At 36.7% G+C, this 22,035-nt stretch overlaps 1 pseudogene; it reads left to right on the forward strand.

The window, feature by feature from the left end:
• The first annotated feature begins 977 nt into the window (after window positions 1-977).
• On the forward strand, window positions 978-4,379 carry LOC139883564 (disease resistance protein Roq1-like; annotated as a pseudogene).
• The last annotated feature ends 17,656 nt before the right edge of the window (window positions 4,380-22,035 follow it).

Below are 22,035 nucleotides of genomic sequence, written 5' to 3' on the forward strand. Positions count from 1 at the left end.
TCCTTAAATTTTTTTAATATTATTTTCAATCATTCTTTTTCTATATATATTTAATATAAATTAAAAATAGTTGAAACTTTCAGAACTTAAACCGTTCCTCGTTCCCATAACTTTAAACTAGAACTATACGTATATATTTCCTTCATTGATTGTTGGCTATCTTTTGAAAGTAGACCAAGTCGACTACCTAATCCATCAGTAGATATAAATGCTACTACCAAATAATTTTTCAGAGAAATACATAACAATATTTAAGAACACTAGCTACCTTCTGTTGGGAAATTTAAACTCCATCGGTTGAGATTTAACTATATGCATATATATAATATAAATATTTCTTTATTTACATGTGCTTGAAACGAGGACTCAAGTCAACTGCCCCATGATCTTCAAAAAAAGTCAACTACTCTAATCCGTAGGTCGTAGATCTCTCTAATATAAATTCCCTCAGTCCCTAATTAATTATCGTTTTTTCTATATATTAATACTGGAGGTAGTATGTATTATTAACTCAATTATTTATTTAAACTTCAAAAAAAAAAAACTCAATTATTTATTTTCATTGTTTAATTATTAAAAAGGCCAAAAAATGGACCCCTGAATTTATTTATGTCATTAGAAGTTAGAAAGCGTGTTCTGTATAAACCGTGTTCTGGAAAATGTATAGGAAATTGGTCAAACACATTTTATCCTCGACTTTAACATCCTTCATTTATTATGTATGGCATTTCGATCCTAATATTAATACTTAGTTGGTAAAATTAGTCCTTTAAACATACCCGACGTTAAAAGTTTTTGAGGTGTCCCTCTAAGTCTGATTTTTCGGATGATTAGTACTATTTGGCGACAAACTTAGCCATCGTGACACAATTACTAGCAAATTCTCTAGAAATTTTATAGACAAAAACTAATCTTGTTCCCAAACAACCATTATTACTACATTAAAAAGCTTTTGTTTACCTGTTAATATCGCTTCCATGAGCTCCATCAGATCCTCTGCATCTTCTTCTCCTCCTTCATATCATCCCCCGAAAAAGCAACGATTGTTATGGAAATATGATGTTTTTGTCAGTTTTAGAGGAAAAGACACTCGATCTCTTTGCAGCATTGAAACGGAATGGAATTAATGCATTCAGAGATGATCGGAAACTTGAAAGAGGGAAATCTTATAGGACCTTATATCTTCAAAGGTATTGAAGAATCAAGGATTGCAATTATCCTTTTCTCGACCACTTATGCTAGCTCTACCTGGTGCTTGGAGGAACTTGTCAAAATTATGGAATGCATGAAGGAGACGGGACTAATAGTTCTTCCAGTTTTCTACCGTGTAGATCCCTCGCATGTCAGAAAACAGGCCGGTAGCTTCAAGGAAGCCTTTTCGAAGCACGAAAAAGCTTTTATGGATGATCCTGAGAAAGTACAAAGATGGAGAGCTGCTATGAGTGTAGCGGCAAACCTAAGTGGGTTTGATTTAAAAGATAGATATAACCACTAACTATTAAGCTTGTGAATGTCTATTCTACTACCATGTGACTTCACATAAACTTTTAGTTAGGTTAAATCTGAATTGGATATATAGAGATTCTTTTCAGTATTGTTTTTCGTGATTTTTGCATCCCAAAAGGTTTTGATTTAATTATTTACGGCTACCGGTTTTGAGGAATTATTGCTATTTGATTTCAGAAAAATGATTATTTAGTCTATTAATTTCTTCGTTGCTTTACAGCTTATCATGTCTTGTGATTTTTCCTCCTTAGGCATGAATCAACGTTTATTGAGGAACTTGTCAAATTGATATTAACACAATTGGCAATTAAAGGAATTAATGAGTTCACACATTTGTCTGGGTAACGATGATATTAGGTTCGTTGGGATCCATGGAATGGGTGGAATCGGAAAGACAACTTTAGCAAAAGTTGTTTTTGATAAGTCTGTCTATTTTGAAGGAAGTTGTTTTCTAGCAAATGTTAGAGAAACGTCTTCCAAGGGTGATTTAGTTTCTTTACAAAAACAACTTGTTAGTGAAAGCTTGGAAGAGAGTGATTTTCGAATTTCGAATATTCATAATGGTGTTGACATAATACGAAGTCGATTATGTCATCGGAAGATTCTTCTTATTATTGATGATGTGAATCACATTGAGCATATAAGGAAACTTGCTGGAAAACATGATTGGTTTGGTTCGGGCAGCAAAATTATTATCACCACCAGAGACGAGCTCGTCTTTGCTGTACACGGAGTTGATAATATCTATAAAGCCAAATGCTTAAACAATAATGACGCTCTTCAACTTTTTGAGTTTGATGGCCTTTAAAAGGGTCAACCCACTGAATGGCTATCAAGAGCTATGCAAACAGGTGATACGTTATGCAGATGGTCTTCCGTTGGCTCTTGAAGTTCTAGGATCCTTTTTGTGTGGTCGAAGTAAAGATGAATGGATCGGTGCATTGGAAAGACTACGGGAAGATTTTGACAAAGAAATTATTAATAGGCTTCAAATATCTTTTGATGGATTGAATGAAAAAGAGAACAGTATATTTTTAGATATTGCATTTTTCTTCAAAGGGGGAAAAAAGATGCCGTCGCAAAAGTATTTGACGGTTGTGGTTTCCAGCCAAGTATTGGAATACAAGTGCTCATTCAGAGGTGCCTAATAAGCGTGTCAAGCGAGGGGAATCTATTAATGCATGACTTGTTGCAAGAAATGGCTCTACAACTTGTTAAAAGGGAGTCACTTGAGTTCGGAGGACGAAGTAGGTTATTGAGCAGATCTGAGACAATTTCTGTGCTTCTAGGGAATACGGTATAAGAACATCTTTCTTATCTTTTACTTGATTCATGTATTCTCCTTATGTTGTGTCAATTGTGTGTTATTGACTAATTAGGGAACAAAAGCAATTGAAGGCATCAGATATTGGTATTCAGGAACAAAAAAGATAGAATTAAAAGCCAATGCTTTCTTTAACATGAACAATTTAAGAGTGCTCATGATCTCGGGTGTTCAACTCCCGCATGGCCTTAGTTATCTTTCTAATGAGTTACGACATCTTCAGTGGGGGGAATATCAATTGCAATATTTGCCTTCAAGTTTTAAACCAATGAATATTGTAACAATCATCCTGCAACATAGTCAGATTCGATATCTATGGAATGGAATCAAGGCGATCTTCAACGTTCAGCTCTGTTTTATTCTTTTTATTTATGGCTATCCAAAAAATGTTGCTAACATTTCCTTTTTCTCTAATTTTTTTTATCGTTGCTCACAGCCTTTCAACAAGTTAAAAATCATTGATATGAGTCATTCTCGAAACTTAGTGAAGACTCCAGATTTTACGGGGGTCCCAAATCTTGAACGTCTAGTTCTTCAAGGTTGCACAAGACTGTCTAAATTTCATCCGTCCATTGGAGATCTAAGGAGGCTTATTGTGTTGAACTTGAGAGGTTGTGTATCCCTAGTCAGTTTACCAGACTTCAATAATTTGGAGTCTCTAGAAGTTTTCATAGTTGCTGGATGCTCAAAACTCAAGAAGTTTCGAAAGGTTTTTGGAAAAATGGAAACTCTGGAGGAGCTCGATCTTAGGGGAACTACAATGGGAGGCTTCCCTTCATCCAATTTATCTTTGATGGAAAATCTTAAAAGATTTTATATTAGCCGGTGCAAATTAGGAAGCTTGCCAAAGACTAAGTGGCAATTTTCCTTAATAGCACAACCTGTGCCTTTGAAGATACATTATTCGTTGCCACTTTTGCGTTCACTGGTGGATTTGAATCTAAGCTATTGTAATCTTGAGGAAGGAGACATTCCCAATCATATTGATTGCTTATCCTTACTGGTGCGGTTGAAACTCTCCGGCAACAATTTTGTTAATCTGCCCACAAGCATCTATAGGATACCAAAATTGTTGTATTTGCATTTGAACAACTGCAAGAAAATAAAATCATCGTCAGAACTTCCATCAAACATTACTAGTTTGGGGATACAGAATTGCGACTTGTTGGAAACAGTGGAAAATAATAATTTTACTGGAGTATTGTCGGGATATAATTGCTTAAAATCGGTGGAGAAATTAGAAGGATGTGGCAATGTGGCATTTGCTATGATGAAAGCATTCCTTCTGAACTATTCATATCTCATGCCGTCTCCCTTTATGTATTGGCGACCAAATGGTTCCTGGGAGATTAAGGAAGGGTCGCGACATTTTTCAGTAATTTTTCCAGGAAGTGAAATCCCAAAGTGGTTTAGCATTCAGAGAGAAGGGAATTTCATCAGTATGGAAATGCCTACGGTTAGCGAGAATAGTGAATTGCTTGGACTTTCTGTTTGCTTCAGCTTTGGCCGTCAGGATGAGAGTAAGCCAATCCCAGATTCTGAAAAATAGTGTAAAATCCATGTGGAGGGTGCTTTCATCTCCAATTCGCGCATTTTTATACATCCAGAACTTAAGTCCGATCATATTTCCATGCGTTTTTGTTTCTCTGCCGTTCCTTAGAGTAAATAAAGACAGAGGCCTCAACCAAGTAATTAAGCTTGTGGTTGAACCTCTTTGTCCTAACATTGGAGTGAAAAGGTGTGCGATTCGAGCGGTGTATAAGAAAGACATCCTAGACCTTCAGACAAGAAATGAAGCTTCCTCAGATCAAATCAAGGCAGCTTTATGCTTAATTGTGATGGCAATTTTGGTGTATAAACTGGTGCTTCTAGTAAATGAAAGGGAAACAAGGAAGGTCAGTTGCGCGTTATAGTCGCTCGATCCTTCAGGGTTATTCAATATACTACAGTAACTGTATAATATGTCTAGCTTAACTTGACAACCCCAATTCTGCAATTGTAGCGTATAATAACAGTCAAAATCGATTCACAGGTTTTATAGCCAAGAGAAGAAAGTGCCTCAAAAATCATAATGGGCCAGTTCAATTCAAGGCAGCTTATGCGCAATTCTGACAGCAATTGTAGTGTATAAAATGTCGGGTTTGGTTGGTTTCATGTAGCTAATGCCATGGCAGCAAACCGTTAATGAGACAATGGGATGTTAACTGACACGTGGGATTTTTCTAAGGGACCAACACTATTAGTCTCACAACCACAAATCGCCATACACCAGGAAGCTGATCAAGCTAACTGGAGTAACATTCTTGACCACTAATCACCATACCACGTCGGCACAATTTTCAAAAGTCTATGCCGTGTCATCACTGTTTCAGTTTGAAATTGAATTGGACTACAATGCAGACGAAATTATCATTTCAAATCTGGAGGAATTTGATCAAAGATCATGTGTTCTGTTTAGGATACAAAGTGTAGATAGAGATCATTTGCGACCATTTGCAATGATCGTTTGAATATTCAGGACGAAAACTAGAGAAGTCTCAACCAAAGATGGAGGCCAGTAGTACTTGTGACAAAAACAATGAGTTTATTTCATAATCGATCATCTTCTGCACCACATTTTCCACTTTATTCAATTTGGTCCCTAACTTTATTTCCTGAGGCTTTCTCGTCCCTGTCAGGATTATCCTTAGAATTGTTTGAGTCACCTTTCTGGACTTCCACAATAGCCTCAGGTTTACCCAGTTTGTCCTCCTGAGTTTTCAAAGTATATCGTCACCATAACTTATGATTCATTGAGCACATACTTTTCGCCTATACTTATTATTTCAAACAGAATTCTGTATTCAAAATTAGAGTTCTTCCCCCTTCCATTTTTCTTTCTTCACCTCATGCCTCGGGCGTGGTAGACGCATATGTGTTGATTTGACAATGGATTTGGTTCCTCATTTAAGAATCCTACAGTACGTCCCGTTTCAATAATTCAATAAACATTGCCTACTTTTCTAAGCAACCTTTTTATCTGGTTGTCTTTATCACACCATAAGTGTGTCAAAAAAGTTAAATATGTTGGAAACTTCCTGAACCGTGACCACAGGTGATGCAAACACAACACTCTGCCAATCACAGCTCAGCTAAACAAAGACGAAAGATGAACCTGTGCTCACAGGACGAAAAACACAGCAACTGGAAACGAGAACAACACAGCCCAGAAAACAAAATTACTGGAAAACAGAACTTGCAAACTTAAAACAGAATCACTATACTCTTTTCATGATTTATTTTTGCTCTCATTCAAAATACTGTAAACTAATCTAATAAACTGATTTTGTGCTTAATACTGAAAAGTTGATTTAAATGAAGAATAAATTGATTTCTGCAGAAAACATTGCTGCTGATATGAAAAGAAAAAGCATAAAACAGAGAATGGAGCCTTTTGTGATTTTTCATAATAATTTCCGGCTCACTTGTTTCTGCATACAAGGAGAGTTTTTATAGTACTCTCCATAAAACCCTACTGAATTAAAAGGAAAAATACAGCTGGTAATTAGCTTTTCCTAAAAACAGAATAACAAAAGTAATGAAAAATGACAGTTGTACTAGCTGCCGAAGGTTGAAAAACTGCCCAGATTTTTCTTGCTCATCACTCATTCCTTTTTACTTTCTAGATGAAAAAAGTAATTAGTTAAAAAAACTGCAGTAAAAAGACTTCCCAACTCAGAATTACAGATTGATCCAAACCAGTAAGGTAGTACTGCTCTGCTGCAGAACCAGTTTTAATACTGTTGACACAGTCTGTCCTTTCCTTTCTCACTTCACCAATACTCATATAATTCTGAATTGTCACAGCAAGAGATTTTTTATCCTCTTCACCCATTGAAACTGTTGATAGCTTCCTTTTCTTCTTCTTCAAGCTTTCTTTCATTTTAACCTTTCTTGTTGACTTTTCTTGCAAGCAATTGGAATTGTCAATTATGTTTGCAAAATCAATCTTCCTGAGACAATCTACTCCAACAAAATAGTCGGCTCTTTCTATATAACACCCCAATTAAATTCATATATGCATGCAACTTCTCAGGGGTACTTTCAAGAATTTACTTCTCTCAGCATATTGGTAGAGATCAATGGGTTGGAGATTATAATATTTTATTGTTTTCATTAAGAAGTTTATAATTTGGAATTTATACATAGAAAGGAAATACCAATGCTGTAATTTACACCTCTTTTTTGATAAGTTCACCGGGGATTCGAATCTTCAACCTCAAGGGGGAGGTGTGTACCTAATTAACCAATCGACCATGTCGTGGTTGTCATTTACACCTCAAGAAAGGACATCCATCAAAGTTTTTGTTGCATATATACAAATGAAGGATGAAACTAAGTAACATTCATTAAAAAAATGAAATTAATTAAATTATAATTATAATTACCCTATGATATTACATTAACAATCACTGAGTCGAACTAAGCTGGGAGTGTAACAGAAAAATGGTGTTGAATCATCAGATATGTCAGGAGCATTTTCTAAGTAACTCTCGGAACTATTCGAGGGTTTGTACATAATTAACCGGGAAGTATATAGAATACTAAATTTTCATTTTTCCAAGCACATAAAGGACCGGGCCAATGTAAATAGTAATTATCCCACAATCCTGGACACTTGAATAGCTTCAAGTTTTTCTCCCACTCCTTATCGTCTTTCAAAGACCAAATATCAAAATGTTCATATGTCGACGGACTGAAACATAACATACCCAAAGAACCCTTCCAAACGAACGGACATAGACAGCAAGATGTTGCAAATGTGTAGGGTTTAGTGATAAAATCCGGATGAGGAGTCGATAAAAACTCTTCCTTTCCGAAATCGAAATAAATTATTATGCTATCGGCATTATCTGGATCGTTCCCAATCGACTAGAAATGCAACTAGCCAATGCGCTTGACCGTTGGCAATCGCGGGAAATTTACTTCCATCCAATTGGTACGGAGGAATCGAAGCGATACGACGCCAATTAGAATTAATATTATCGTCTCCGAGAGTGTAAACTTCAACATGGAAGCGAAAAAGTCTATAGCCTCTTCTTAAACTTGGATAAATGTGGACTACCTTATATTTGTTAGATGTACTATCAATCACCCTTCATATGGCATGATACTCCACCTCCCGGGTTTTCTCTTCTCCTCTTCGAAGATTCTATTGGCATATCGGTGCCTAGACATATTGTAGTTTAATTTTTGTAATTGTATTCTTCCTTTAAAAAAAAAAAGCATCCCATTACAATCACACACATTGGAAAACAAGAAGGAAACATACAAAACAACTAGCTAGCTATTAAGTCTAATTAATTTCTATTACAACTTAAGACTTAAAGCTAATGTAGGGATCAAGTAACCACGGATAATAGCGGGATTTGCCGAACCATGAAATCATGAAATGAAGGAATGGGTACTAGGCCACCCCAAGCTTGTAGTGGGGGAGGAGGTGACCCCCACATTGGTTGTGGTGGTGGTGGTGCCGCAATGATCGATGTCAGTGATTAGACTGATACTATATATCTTTAAAGTTTTATATGTCAAAATTTAAGATCTGCAGCACATTTATACATGTATGTTCATGCATTATCAAGTTTCTTATCTGGCTCGTCGATTCAGCAGAAAAGACCAGTTACTGGTAAGTACTAATTATTATGTTTTTCTTTCCTTTTGTTTTGTAATTTGAAAATAATTTGTTTAATTTGAAAATAACGAGTTCACTTGTTAAATTTCACGCAGAAAACGAGGCTAGGAAAAGTTGAAGCTGCAAAATATTTGCTCAACTATTAGAAACATGCTGGGCCTTTCACCTTTCTCTATTTCACCATAAACAACAAGTTGTAGAAGCGGTCGGAAAACTATGCAATCGCTGCGGCCGGGCGGCCGCCCCCCACCGGCCGCCTCCAATCAGGATATGACACAAATTTTTCTCGATTCACAGAATAAATCGGAATAGATGGCCCTTTTTACACGACTTGTACAATATTAATATTAATTTTATGTGGCTTCTTAATGTTTTTTATTTTAGGTATTATTTAAGCTCCACGCTCGAGGAGCGGCCAGACATGTCAGAGGTAGTGGACCGACTCTTGGATATTCATGGGATACAGGTTAGTTATAAAGGATAAGATTGGTCCATTTTCTATGCAGCTACAATGTTTCAAGTGCTCGGAGTCCCTTGGTTGGTTCACCTTTGATACTAGCAAAGAACGGAATTTCTCGAAATTTCTTTCTTGTTAATGCACCTGTGTTCCTAATCAGGAAGAAACACAAGCACAAAGAACAAGAACACAGCAAAAAAAACTCAGCAAACAGAACAAACAGATAACATAATCTGTGATTTTGTAACCGAATGGATGATAATCTAATTTGTGCAGAATCATCCTCGCCAGTCACAAATGCGGAATCAACTTCAATCTTCTTTGCATTGCCTCTAATCAACCCAGTCTTGCTTCCATTCACTTCAAAATCATCTAAAACACTTAGGAGAGCCTTGACAAAAGCATTAATCTCGATTTTGATGGCATTTTACATTGTATTTTTCTATTTCTTCAGTTGCAAGCTTCCTTTCTTCTTCTTTCTTGGCAATTTCTTCTCTTCAAAGCAAGCTATTCCTTCAATGAATTGTTGGAATGCAGGCTAAGCTAAACAACCTCTTCCAACAACTCCTCCTTTGTTTAGTGGAGACTGCATTCCAATTAACTTTACAAGAAAGTCAAATATCCATTTATGAAGTGACTTAGTGAAAATGTCTGCAAGCTGGAAGTTTGTTCTGCAATAGACCATTCTAATTTCCTTCTTCTCAATCAGCTCTCTCACCAAATGGTACTTGATGTTCACGTGCTTTGTCGTGAAGTGATCACCTGGATTTTCAGCCATAGAAATTGCAGAACTGGAATCACAATAGATGGGGACACAAAATTCTTTCAACTCCCCAATATATATCAGAATCTTCTTAATCCATATAGATTGCTTAGCTGTCAGGTTGATTGCAATGTATTCTACTTTTGCAGTTGATTGTGCCATACTCTTCTGACTCTTTGAGCTCCAAGAAAAGATTTATGAGCCAAAACTACTACAGTATCCACTCCTACTTCTGTATCTTTCTTCATTCCCATAACTAGCATCATAGAACATCAACAACTCTCCCTTTCCACCAGTTTCATACCATAAACCATAATCACAGCGGCTCTTCTCAAACTTTAGAACTCTTCTAACATAGATAGCATGTTCTTAAGATGGATTAGAACTACAACTAGCAAGCATATTAACTATGCAAGCAGGCCTAGATGCACACAAATATATCAAAGAGCCCATCATGCTCCTTCAGAGTGTAGAATCAAATTCCTCACCAGGCTTTGTTGGTTGCAGCTTTAGTTCAACCTCTATTGGTGTAGAGATCACATTGCAATTCTCCACTTGAAACTTCTCCAGCATGTCCTGAGTATATTTCTTCTAGTGCACAAAGATTCCATCTTCTCTTTGCTATATCTTAAGACCAAGGAAATATTTCATCAATCCAAGGTCTGTCATCTTGAATTATGACTCCATCATCTTCTTGAAATCTTCAACAAGCTTTAGTGCACTGCCAATGAATAATAAATCATCCACATAGAGTGAACATATCAACTTTTATCCTCCTTGATGCTTGACATACAAGGTTGCTTCATTCTGACTCTTTTCAAAGCCATTTTGTAGTAGATAGGAACTGATTCCTGAGTACCAGGCCCTTGGAGCTTGCTTTAGGCTATAAAGAGCCTTGACAAGCTTGTAGACTTTGCCTTCTTCTCCTAGAACTACAAAGCCTTCAGGTTGCTTTACAAACACTTCTTCTTCAAGTACTCTATTCAAGAATGCTGACATTACATCCATCTGATATATTTTCTAGTTGTTATTTGCTACCTTTGCCAATAACAATCTAACAGTATCCAACCTTGCAACTGGTGCATATTTTTCTTCATAGTCAACACCATACTCTTGCTTGTAGCCTCTCACAACCAATCTGGCCTTGTATCTGTTGACTGTTCCATCAGCATTTAGTTTGTACCTAAATACCCACTTTGTATCAATGACCTTTGTATTCTCTGATGGTTTGTTGCAAAGAAAACCATGTTCCATTCTCTTCTTTCATTGCTTTCTTCCATTCTGCAGATTTCTCAACTAGCTTGTAGGTTCTAGGCTCAATGCTGACCGATATTACTTCTTCCATTTCTGCATCTGGGAAGTCCTCAGCAACACAAATGAACTCTAACACATCTGGATCAGGAGCTGGCATTGATCTTTCATAGATTTCACTCAAGCTTTTCTTCTTGTTGGTCTGCAAATCTTCTGGAGTAGATGTATCAATGTATGTTGCTTGAATTCCAAGATTCTGTGGACTTCCTTCATTGAACAATAGCTCTCCTCCTGAATTTGGTGAATCAGGAGCATTATTTGATCTACTACCTTCTCCTTCAGTTTCAGGAGATGTTAACAATGGTGTAGTAACATTGTTAACTCCTCCTGGAGTTGAGCTTGGTGTACCTGAAATAGATGGAACAAACACATTAGGAGATTCAAGTGATTCCTCATGATCAGATGAGGTTTCACTTTGAATCTCATCAACAATTGGTTGCATTGGTATCTCACAAACACTCTTCCAGGCTCACTCACAGTTGGTTCACTCCATTCAAATTTAGAATTTTCATCAAATTTTGCACTCATTGTTATTATCATCCTTTCTTTCACTGGATCGCAAATCCTATAACCCTTTATTTGTCCTAAACTATATCCCATCATAATTCCTCTCACAGTCTTTTCTTCTATCTTCTTCCTTCTTTGCTCAGGAATATGATCATAAGCAATGCAGCCAAATACCTTTAGATGATGTACTTTAGGCTTTTCTCCAAACATCATCTCAAAAGGTGTTTTTCCTTTCAAAGATTTGGGTTTGTAGTTTGTTTTGCAAATAGAAAGCTGTGTTGCATGCCTCAGGCCAAAACTTTCTAGGAACATTCATCCCAAACATTAGAGATTTTCCCATTTCCACAACTATTCTATTCTTCCTTTCTGAAAGACCATTTTGTTCTGGACAATAAGGCACATTCAATTGCTGAAAGATGCATTCCTTTTCACAATATGCTTTGATTTCATTTAAAGTGTATTCTCCACCTCTATCACTTCTAAGACACCTCAATTTGCAGCCTACTTCAGCTTCAGCTTGTGCTCTCAATAGCTTAAACATTCCAAACACTTGGTCATTTGTTTTTATGAAATATATCCAGGAATATCTGGTGAAATCATCAATAAATTCCAGATAATACATGTTGCCTGTAACAGATGGCATTTCAATAGGACCAGAAACATCAGTGTCTACCAGCTGTAATTTATGTGTTGATCTCTAATGACTCAATGGAAAGGATGCTTTCTGACTCTTGGCTTTTGCACATGCCTCACAGACTTTCTTCATTTTTGCACAAAGCTTTGGAATGCCTTGTACAACCTCATTCTTCTGTATTGCCAGTATATTATCAAGTTTAGCATGGCCAAATCTTCTGTGCCACAACTGTGTAGTTTTAGTAATGCAGCCATAGAATGCACCTTCAACATCTTCCATTCTGATTTTGAACATTCTATTTATCTGTGGAACTCTGTGCACTAATTCCCTTTCAGAGTTAAAGATCAAACACTCTCCATCTTCAAAGTATACATCATACTTCTTCTTAAGTAATTGTCCTATACTAATTAGATTTTGATCTAACTCAGGAATGTAGTAAACATCTTCCAAAATGGACTTACTAGACTTTATTTCCAACTCCACAGTTCCTTTTCCTTCCACATGTACCATTTCACCATTGCCAAACTTGACTGTAGCCACCACATTTGATTTCTTTTCTATAAATGCTTCTTCCTTCATGGTCATGTAGTTTGAGCAACCACTATATATGATCCAGGTATTCTTCCTTTCTTTTACTCTTCCAACAGAATAACTTTCCACCTCAAATGCACTTTCTTCAATGTTAGTTTTACTTTTCTGACTGCTTTGAGAGCTTCTAGATCCTTGTGTTTGTGTGTTTGGGATATTTTGTTGGTTTGTGGGTGTTCCATGATTGGTTGTAGGGCTGGTTGGGCTTGGACAGGTTTGGTGATAGGCTATTTGAGGCATTGGTGGATATCCTGTGATGGCTTGTGTTGCAGGGTAAGGCATTTGGTTCATTGGAGCTTCCCATTGTTGAAAGTGTGGTGTTGAAGCATAGTTTGCTTGGTATTGTGTTGTTGCAGGCTATTGTTGCTGAGATTGTCCAGGTGGAGTGAAGTTAGCATTCTGACTTGGATGATGGTATTGTTGATTCTGCCTCTACAATGGATGGATTGGTGGCAACTTTCCAAACTGTCTACTTTGTGGATTCTGTTGGTCATCACACCATCTATTATAACAGACTGCATCTGTGTGGCCTTTCTTCCCATAGTAACCACATATTGCCATTTCATGCCAAAAATAGTTTGCTTATGAATGGTTATGCTTCTTGTAATGTCTGCATTCTGGAAGGTTTCCCAAATTTTGTGGTCTTTGTCCCTAAAAGTTGTTGAAACCTCTTCATCTAGGCCTCCATGGTTGATTCTATGGGTAAAACTAGTTTTGATATGGCTGGTTTGGTGGCCTTTGGTAGTTTGGCTGGTAGGATTGGTTATGGTAAGCTTGGTTAGGCTAGTATGAGGTGTTTTGCTAGGCTGGATAGGTTTGTGGCATTGGTTGCTGTATCATTTGTCTTGCAACAGGCTGGACTTGGACTTGTTGTGCTTGGTTAAAAGTTTGGGAGCTTCCAGGATTGGTTTCTTAGCTTGATTGGTATTCATTAGCTGGTATGGTGATTGGTGGTGTCTATAATTGTCTAAATCTCTCACTCTTGAATGCTGCAACTTCTTCTTTCTCCTCCTTAATACCATATCTGCTTTCATGAATCTCTAAAATATTGAAGAAATCCTCTAGACTCACCAACTCTAAATCTCTATTGAACTCCCCATCTAGCACAGAAATGACAGACTCAAACCTCCTTGGCATTCTTCCTAACAGCCTATCTATCAACTTCTCTTCATCCCAGGCTACATTATGAATCCTCATTTGCTGCAAAATCTCATTTAGCCTAGTTCTACCTCCACTGACATCCTCTTCATCTTTCATTTTGTACTCATCAAATAGCTTTTCAACCTCCTTAGACCTAATCCTTCTACTCAGAATAGTCCCCTCATATTCTAACTTCAAAGTATCCCACATCTCCTTGGCAGATTTACAACCTACAACTTTTCTCAGCATACTCAAGTCTATCATACTTCTAAGCCAAATCTGTGCTCTCCTATCTTTCTCTAAGTCATCTTGTCTTTTCTTTCTTTGAGCTTCTGTTGGATCTATTTTTGGCAACTCAGCAACACCATGTTCTATAACACTAAACCAACCAGCTACATCTAAGTGATCCTTAGCTACAACCGACCACATATCAAAATCATTTCCCTTAAACTTTTCTATTCTACTAGCTTCATTACCTGTAATTTGTGGAACTAAAGCCATCTTCTTCTTTTTCTCCCAAGATCTTACCCAGAGCTCTCGATACCACTGTTAGTACACCCGTGCTCCTAAACAGGAAGAAACTCAAGCACAAAGAACAAGAACACAGCAAAAAAACTCTGCAAACTGAATAAACAGATAACAGAAACTGTGATTTTGTAACCGAATGGATGATAATCTAATTTGTGCAAGGATTTGAATCTAATCTGAGGTTAAACTAAGGTATCTAAGGTGTTTGGATCCTAATAAACTAATTTGGTTAAGATTTAGTACTAAAGCTACTCCAAACCAATGCAACCGAAAATAAGGCTTTTGAAAACTGGAAAAATAAACAGATGATGAACTTTTAAGAAATTGCAGATTTTATTTTTCATTAACCTAAAAGCCCATAAACGAAAAAGAGTAAAGTTAAGGACCTTATGTACTGATCCAAAATCATCCTAGACGTCATAAAAGAGTTTTACAATACTGGAAATGAAAGAAATTACAGCTAGGAAATTTTAAAATAAAACTGCTTTTGGGACCACTTTTAACAAAATGACACCTAGCTATTACAGATCAGTTTTCTTGAGCACCACTCCTTTCCAAAAGTTTTAACTCATTCAGTAGAGTAAAATGGTAGATAATCTGCAGTAAAACTTCTCTTCTTCTTCAAATTGTGGATCAATCCACAAGAAGCTTCAAATGTTGACTTTGGAGTTGACTTCTGATGCAGCCATGACAGATAGCAACAACCATTGCAGAAACACTCTAAATGACATTCTAAACGATTTTACAACTTCACTTTTTCATTCTCTTTGCTGGAAATAAAGATGACTACTTGACTTGTTTGGACTTAAACTGAAATGAACTAAGACAATAGCCATTTTCATCTTCTCATGCTGAAATCTTGCAGAAACCTCCATAACAACTTCCAAATGCATAATGTAACTTGGCTGAATCGAAAGGAACAAGAAAACTCCACTCTACAGAAAACCCCAATTTTTGACAGTAAAACCCATAACTCAAGTTGATCGAGCAGACATTTTATTCATTACTTGATAATTGCTAAAATTGACTTCATAATTAGATTCAGAGCATCAAGTTGACCCTAAATAGCCTTTTGAATCATCAAAATCCATCAAGAATAGAAAAACATAAGCTAACCCTAATTATTCGTAAGAAAGAGAAAGCTGAGCAATGAAACAGTAACTTGAAGCCTTAGGCAAATTGGGGCTTTTCGATCGGCTGATTTGCGAAGCAATTGAACACAATGTCGTTGTTCCGGAGGTTGTCACGATCATTTCCAACTACGTCACGACCTTCGCAAATCGGAATTCCGGCTCGACTGGTTTCAGAAAAGCCGACAAAGTCCTAAACTTTTAGTGCAAAGACAACAAGGTCTTCGACCTTCTGACGATGTGCAGAATCGTCCTCGCCAGTCACAAATGCAGAATCAACTTCAATCTTCTCTGCATTGCCTCTAATCGACCCAGTCTTGCTTCCATTCACTTCAAAATCATCTAAAACACTTAGGAGAGCCTTGACAAAAGCATTGATCCCGATTTTGATGGCCTTTTCCATTGCATTTTTTCTGTTTCTTCAGTTGCAAGCTTCCTTTCTTCTTCTTTCTTGGCAATTTCTTCTCTTCAAAGCAAGCCATTCCTTCAATGAATTGTTGGAATGCAAGCTCAGCTAAATAACCTCTTCCAACATTTCTCCCGTCGATCGGATTTTCACTTGACCCATCGGATTTGGTTGGAGATGGTGGGTTCGGATTTGAGAGGCATTTTTTCTGGTGGTGTCGATCAGAACAACCGTAGGGGTGGTCGGAATCAAGGTCATTTTCAATTCCAAAATCAAGCTGGTAATCGTTCATCTCACTCTTTATTCAAGTTGTTTGTGGGGAATTTGAGGTTGGATATGAACCATGGATGGTTGCTTTCTCTGTTCCAATCTTTTGGGAGAATCGCAATGGTTTATGTATCATTCAAGCTTAATCAGAAAGGATGTCGATTTGGTTTTGTTTCATTCTTTTCGAGAGATGAAGCGGTTGAAGCTGTGAAAGGTTTGGATGGGAAGTATATTGGAAATGGGAACATCTTTGTTAGCTTTGCTGTACCAGAATCGAATTCAGTCGAAGTAGAACGACAAGGTGGTGCTAATAATGGTAACAAGTTTACACGATTTGGCAATAATTATCCCAATTACAATCGCAAATTTGGAGTCAAGAAAGTTTGGGTGGAGAAAAAGAAGCCAATTTTCAGCTTTGAGACGGAGCGATCGTGAGTGGCTTGGTCGCAGTGTTTTGGGGCATGTGAAGCCTCAATTCTCAGTGGTGGATACAATGGACAGATTGATTAAGGTGATAACTGTTAATGTCAAGCTTATAATGGTAAACTCAACCTTGTTGCTCATTACTTTTTATAGTATGCTGGATAAGGAGTGTTTTGAACAATGGTGATTTTTGGATTAATTTGAGAAGGTTGAAGTTTGGAATTCTAGACCGGGTTTGTTGCTTAATGAAAGGTTTCTTCGGTTGAAGGTTGAAGGAATTCCTTTTCATGCATGGAAAAAGGCTTTTTTTCACAAGCTTTGTGGTCGATGGGGAGATTTAGTAGAGATTGAAGAGGAAACACTTCATAGGTCGAGGTTAGACGGAGCTCATTTTCTGCTGCGCCTTGATATGAATACTGTCATACCTGAATCGGCTTGGGTGGAAATTGACTCTTTTATATCCTCTGAAGTTTATAAAGGTGGAGAATGTTTATGTCAAGCCTATTGCACCCGAGGATTATCGATAAATTGACATGATTTTGCTCGGCCATTTATTAATTTATCAATAAAAATTTTCCTCCTTTATAAAAAAAAGATTGGTTCATTTTTTATATTCATTTTACAAGTTGAAACAATGTACAATGGCTACCGATTATTCTATATATGTACAACTTGTTGATATTTTTTAATATGCATGCAGCAATGTGCAAAGGTAGCAACTACTGCTAAGGGTCTGAAAAGTATTGTTGTAGTTTCTTCAACCGTTTACTTTCACTTATCGCAATTGGAGTGGTTTATGAAGAGTGTGTAAAAATTGGCAAAGAAACATTCAGGATCTAATGTCAGGTAAATTAACAAGACTTTAGTGGATTTCTCTCTGGCTTTGTTGGTTTTTTATTTTGGGATTTCAGAACAATGAAATGTTTGATTTAAAACTTCTGTTAGCTAATGATAATCGAACAAGTTATATGAGTATATCTTCACTGCCTTTTGGGATTTTTTATTTTATTTTTATTTTTAAGGTTCTTAATTATAGTTGCATTTTGGCGTTCTCCTCTTAAAATAAAAAATATGAATGAATCCAAATGGGAAAATTTTGCGTTTGGCAATTATGTCAAAAGGATTTACGATTATGTATCCAGGTCAGTGAGTTGAATCTTAGGGTCAATTCGGTAAACGGGTTGGGTAGATGACCCGTTGAAACAGACGCCTCAACTTGCTAAACGAATCCGGTCAACCTCCGACCAAGGATCATTTTATTTATCTTAAGAAATACCTTCCAAAAAAATAGAAATTGTTGTAAACTAAAGAATAAAAACAAAGAATATAGAGAAGTAGTGTATTTCTTATTCAATATGGAGATACATCAGGTGCTTATTTATAGGCTACAGAATACTTGATGGTTAAGTAATTAATAGGATAGACTTCTAACTGAATCCCACTACTCGACTAAGAAGAGTCGTAATTGACATCCACTCTTAAAAGATAAGGTGATTATAACACTCCCCTTTGGATGTCTATTTAGAATCGTGCCTCATTAAAACTTCATTAGTAAAACTCTGCTGGAGAAAACCTGATAGAAGAAAGAGTACACCGATGTTGACATACATACATGAGTCTGTCTCATTAAAACCTACAAAGAAAAACCCTGTGGGACAAAACCTAAGTCAGGAAAAAGAGTACAGACCGCATGTTACTCCCCTTGATGACGACATCATTTAACATCTCGAAGTCGACATTCATTGATAGATTTTTGCTCAAGATCCTTGCTTTCATTTACAACTTCAGCAGCTGCATTATAAACAAATATTTCATCGACGTTGGTATCATTTTGGTTCCATATTTTTCCACTATAAACATAACTTATCGAGATCTCATTATTATCACTTTCAGGTACCTGAACTTCTTCTAGGATATTTTGATTAGTTATGTTGAGGGTCTCTTCAGAAGCACCCTGGGACTCTTCCTGAGTTCCCACCTCCATATCTTGACTATCTTGATCATTTGCTCAGTTTCTCTTCTGGGGTTTTTATCTTTGGAACCGAATGGTCTACCACGCTTCAATTGTGGTTTACTCTCGTTTGTCTGTCCTTCTGGGACTTTAAATCGAACCGGAGCATTTTCGGCTGGTATGTGAGATTTACTTACTTTCTTAGGGTTAGAAAAAGCATCTGGCAGTTGATTTGCAATATTTTGCAAATGAATTGTCTTTTGAACTTCCAATTCGCTTTGATTTGTACGAGGATCTAGATAATTCATTGATAAATTTTTCCATGCAATCTCTTTATCCAACTCTCTATTCTCTCCCCCTATTGCTGGGAAAATTATCTCATCAAAGTGACAATCGGCAAACCGTGCCGTAAATAAATTTCCCGTATGAGGTTCTAGATATTTGATAATAGACGGAGATTCAAACCCAACATATACCCCAATTCTTCTTTGGGTATCCATCTTTGTGTGGTGTGGTGGTGCAATCGGTACATAAACCGCACATCCGAAAATTCGAAGATGGGAAATATTTAGTTCTTGACCATGAACCAATTATAAAGGAGAGACTTTATGATAATTTGTTGGCCTAATGCATATTAGTGCTGCTACATGTAAAATAGCATATCCCCATGCTGTGATAGGGAGCTTTATTCTCATAAGTATTTTGGTCTAGAAATCAGTTGGAGGCATTTTATCAGTGATTCTGCTAGACCATTATGTGTATGAACATGAGCTACTGGCTCTTTCACAGTTATTCCAATCGACATACAATAATCGATAAAATTTTGAGATCTGAACTCACTGGCATTATCAAGACGTATCCTCTTGATTATATGATTTGGAAATTGTGCTCTTAATTTGATCAATTGAGCAAGCAATCTCCCAAACGCGAAGTTTCGAGATGATAATAAGCACACATGTGACCATCTAGTTCATGCATCTATTAAAACCATAAAATACTTGGATGGTCCACATGGAGAGTGTATGGGCCCATAAATATCACCCTGAATAGGCTCTAGAAATGCAAGGGATTCAAACCCTATTTTAGCTGGTAAGGGTCTCGTAATCAGTTTTCCTTGAGAACAAGCAGCACATGAGAATTCATGAAATTGAAGAATCTTCTGGTTCTTTAAAGTATGACCATTTGAATTCTCGATTATATTATGCATCATATTTGAATCGGGATGGCCTAACCGGTCATGCCAAATAGTAAAATCTATAAACTTCGGGTTTATTTTATGGTCATCAATAAATTTGTGATTTATGACATTATTTGCTTCAATTGTACTAATGCTAGCATAGTACAAGCCAGAAGATAAACATGGTAGCTTTTCTAAAATACCTTTCTCGCCATTTATGATCATTTTAATGTTTAGATATTCCTTATCATTTTCATCTATAGTCTCAAGATGATATCCATGTCGGCGGACATCTTTAAAACTCAACAAATTTCGTAGAGACTTGGGGGAAAATAAAGCGTCATTTATAGTAATCTTTGTCCCCTTTGGTAGTATTAAAGTAGCTCTTCCAGAGCCTTCAATGATCTTTCCATTACCAAAAACTGTATGAACATTAGCATTACATATTACTATATCAGAAAAATATTTCCTATCTTTTTAAGATAGTATGAGTTGTAGCACTATCGACGAGACATATATCTTTTTTGTTGGCCATTAGTCCAATCATAGATGTTGAAGCATTCATATTCTTCACAAAATAAAATAAAGCATATTATAAAAATAACTTCAAATTAAAACCAAATAGAAAATCCAACAATCCAGAAACATAATCAAAAAGTACGTTAAAAGAAAATGCAACAAACGAAAAACAAACAAAAAAAACTAATGAAATAAAATGAAATAGCATAGTGTCTTCCGACACTTTATTCTTCAAATCCATCTTCCATGACTTCAGTAAAAGTCACCTTTCATCCAATTGAGTTCCACTCGTACCAGCATTATTTGCGATATCATCCTTTTGAGCAAAGTCTACCTCCACATCATTAGTTTGTATGGTAAGATTAGCTTCAACAGCCCGATCTCTCTCTTTCACATAAGCCTAATAAGACATAACAATGGCTTCAGGCGCACGGCAGATGCGTGACCAATGTCCTGTCATGCCGCATCGAAAACATACATTCTCTTTGGTTTTCGGAGGATTAACCTTCGCATCACTTTCTTTCTCTTTGCCTTTTCCCTTGTCGGCATTCCAAGAATTCCACTTCTGGTGGTATGGAGGATAGTTGTTGCTTCTTCCACGGCCACGTCCACTACCGCGACCACGTCCGCGTCCACAGTCTCTGCCGCGACCACGATCATTCGCTTCTGGGAATGCAGCAGCACCAATTGGACGAGCTTCATGGTTTCGCATCAATAGCTCGTTGTTTTGCTCAGCTACCAGTAAGAAAGATATCAATTCTAAATATTTCTTAAAACCTTTTTCACGATATTGCTGCTGCAGGAGCACATTAGAGGCGTGAAAGGTTGAGAAAGTTTTCTTCAATAAATCCTCATCAGTTAAGTTCTCACCACACAATTTCATTAGAGAACTAATCTTAAAAATAGCATAATTTATTCACTAACAGACTTAAAATCTTGCAAACGCAAGTGCATCAAGTTATAACGAGCATTGGGCAATATCACTGTCTTTTGATGATCATACCTCTCATTCATACTAGTCCACAATTCTTGTGGATCTTTGACAGTTAAAGTATTGAGCTTTTATCCCTTGATGTAAATGGTGACGGAGGAAAATCATTGCATTAGCCTTTTCTTACTTTGATGCATTATTGATAACTTTGATAGTGTATCCAAGACCTTTGGCATCGAGATGGATTTCAGCATCAAGAATCCAAGCTAGGTAATTCTTGCCAGAGATATCGAGAGCCTCAAACTCAAGCTTAGTGAGATTTGACATGATACTAGCCGATCTTGCGAAGTTTCCAAAAGAGCGCTCGTGCTGATAACGTGTTGTAAACTAAAGAATTAAAACAAAGAATATAGAGAAATAGTGTATTTCTTATTCAATATGGAGATACATTATGTGCCTATTTATAAGCTACATAATACTTGATGGCTAAGTAACTAATAGGGTAGACTTCTAACTGACTCCCACTACTCGATTAAGAAGAATCGTAATTGACATCCACTCTTAAAAGATAAGGTGGTTATAACAATAATTTATTTATTAGAAATGATGACCGGTGATTTTAATGCTTATTTTGCGGAATACCAAACTATATTAAGTTGCTAAAATACCCCTCAAATGTTCAAAATATTTATAAATTAGGAATATTTTTGTATTTTTGCCCCCATGATGTGCACCTGTAATCCAAAATAATCCAAAACTATAGTAGCATATATTTACATATAGGGATGATTGCTGAGTC

Source organism: Rutidosis leptorrhynchoides, unplaced genomic scaffold (assembly GCF_046630445.1).
Source record: "Rutidosis leptorrhynchoides isolate AG116_Rl617_1_P2 unplaced genomic scaffold, CSIRO_AGI_Rlap_v1 contig418, whole genome shotgun sequence".
Lineage (NCBI taxonomy): Eukaryota > Viridiplantae > Streptophyta > Magnoliopsida > Asterales > Asteraceae > Rutidosis > Rutidosis leptorrhynchoides.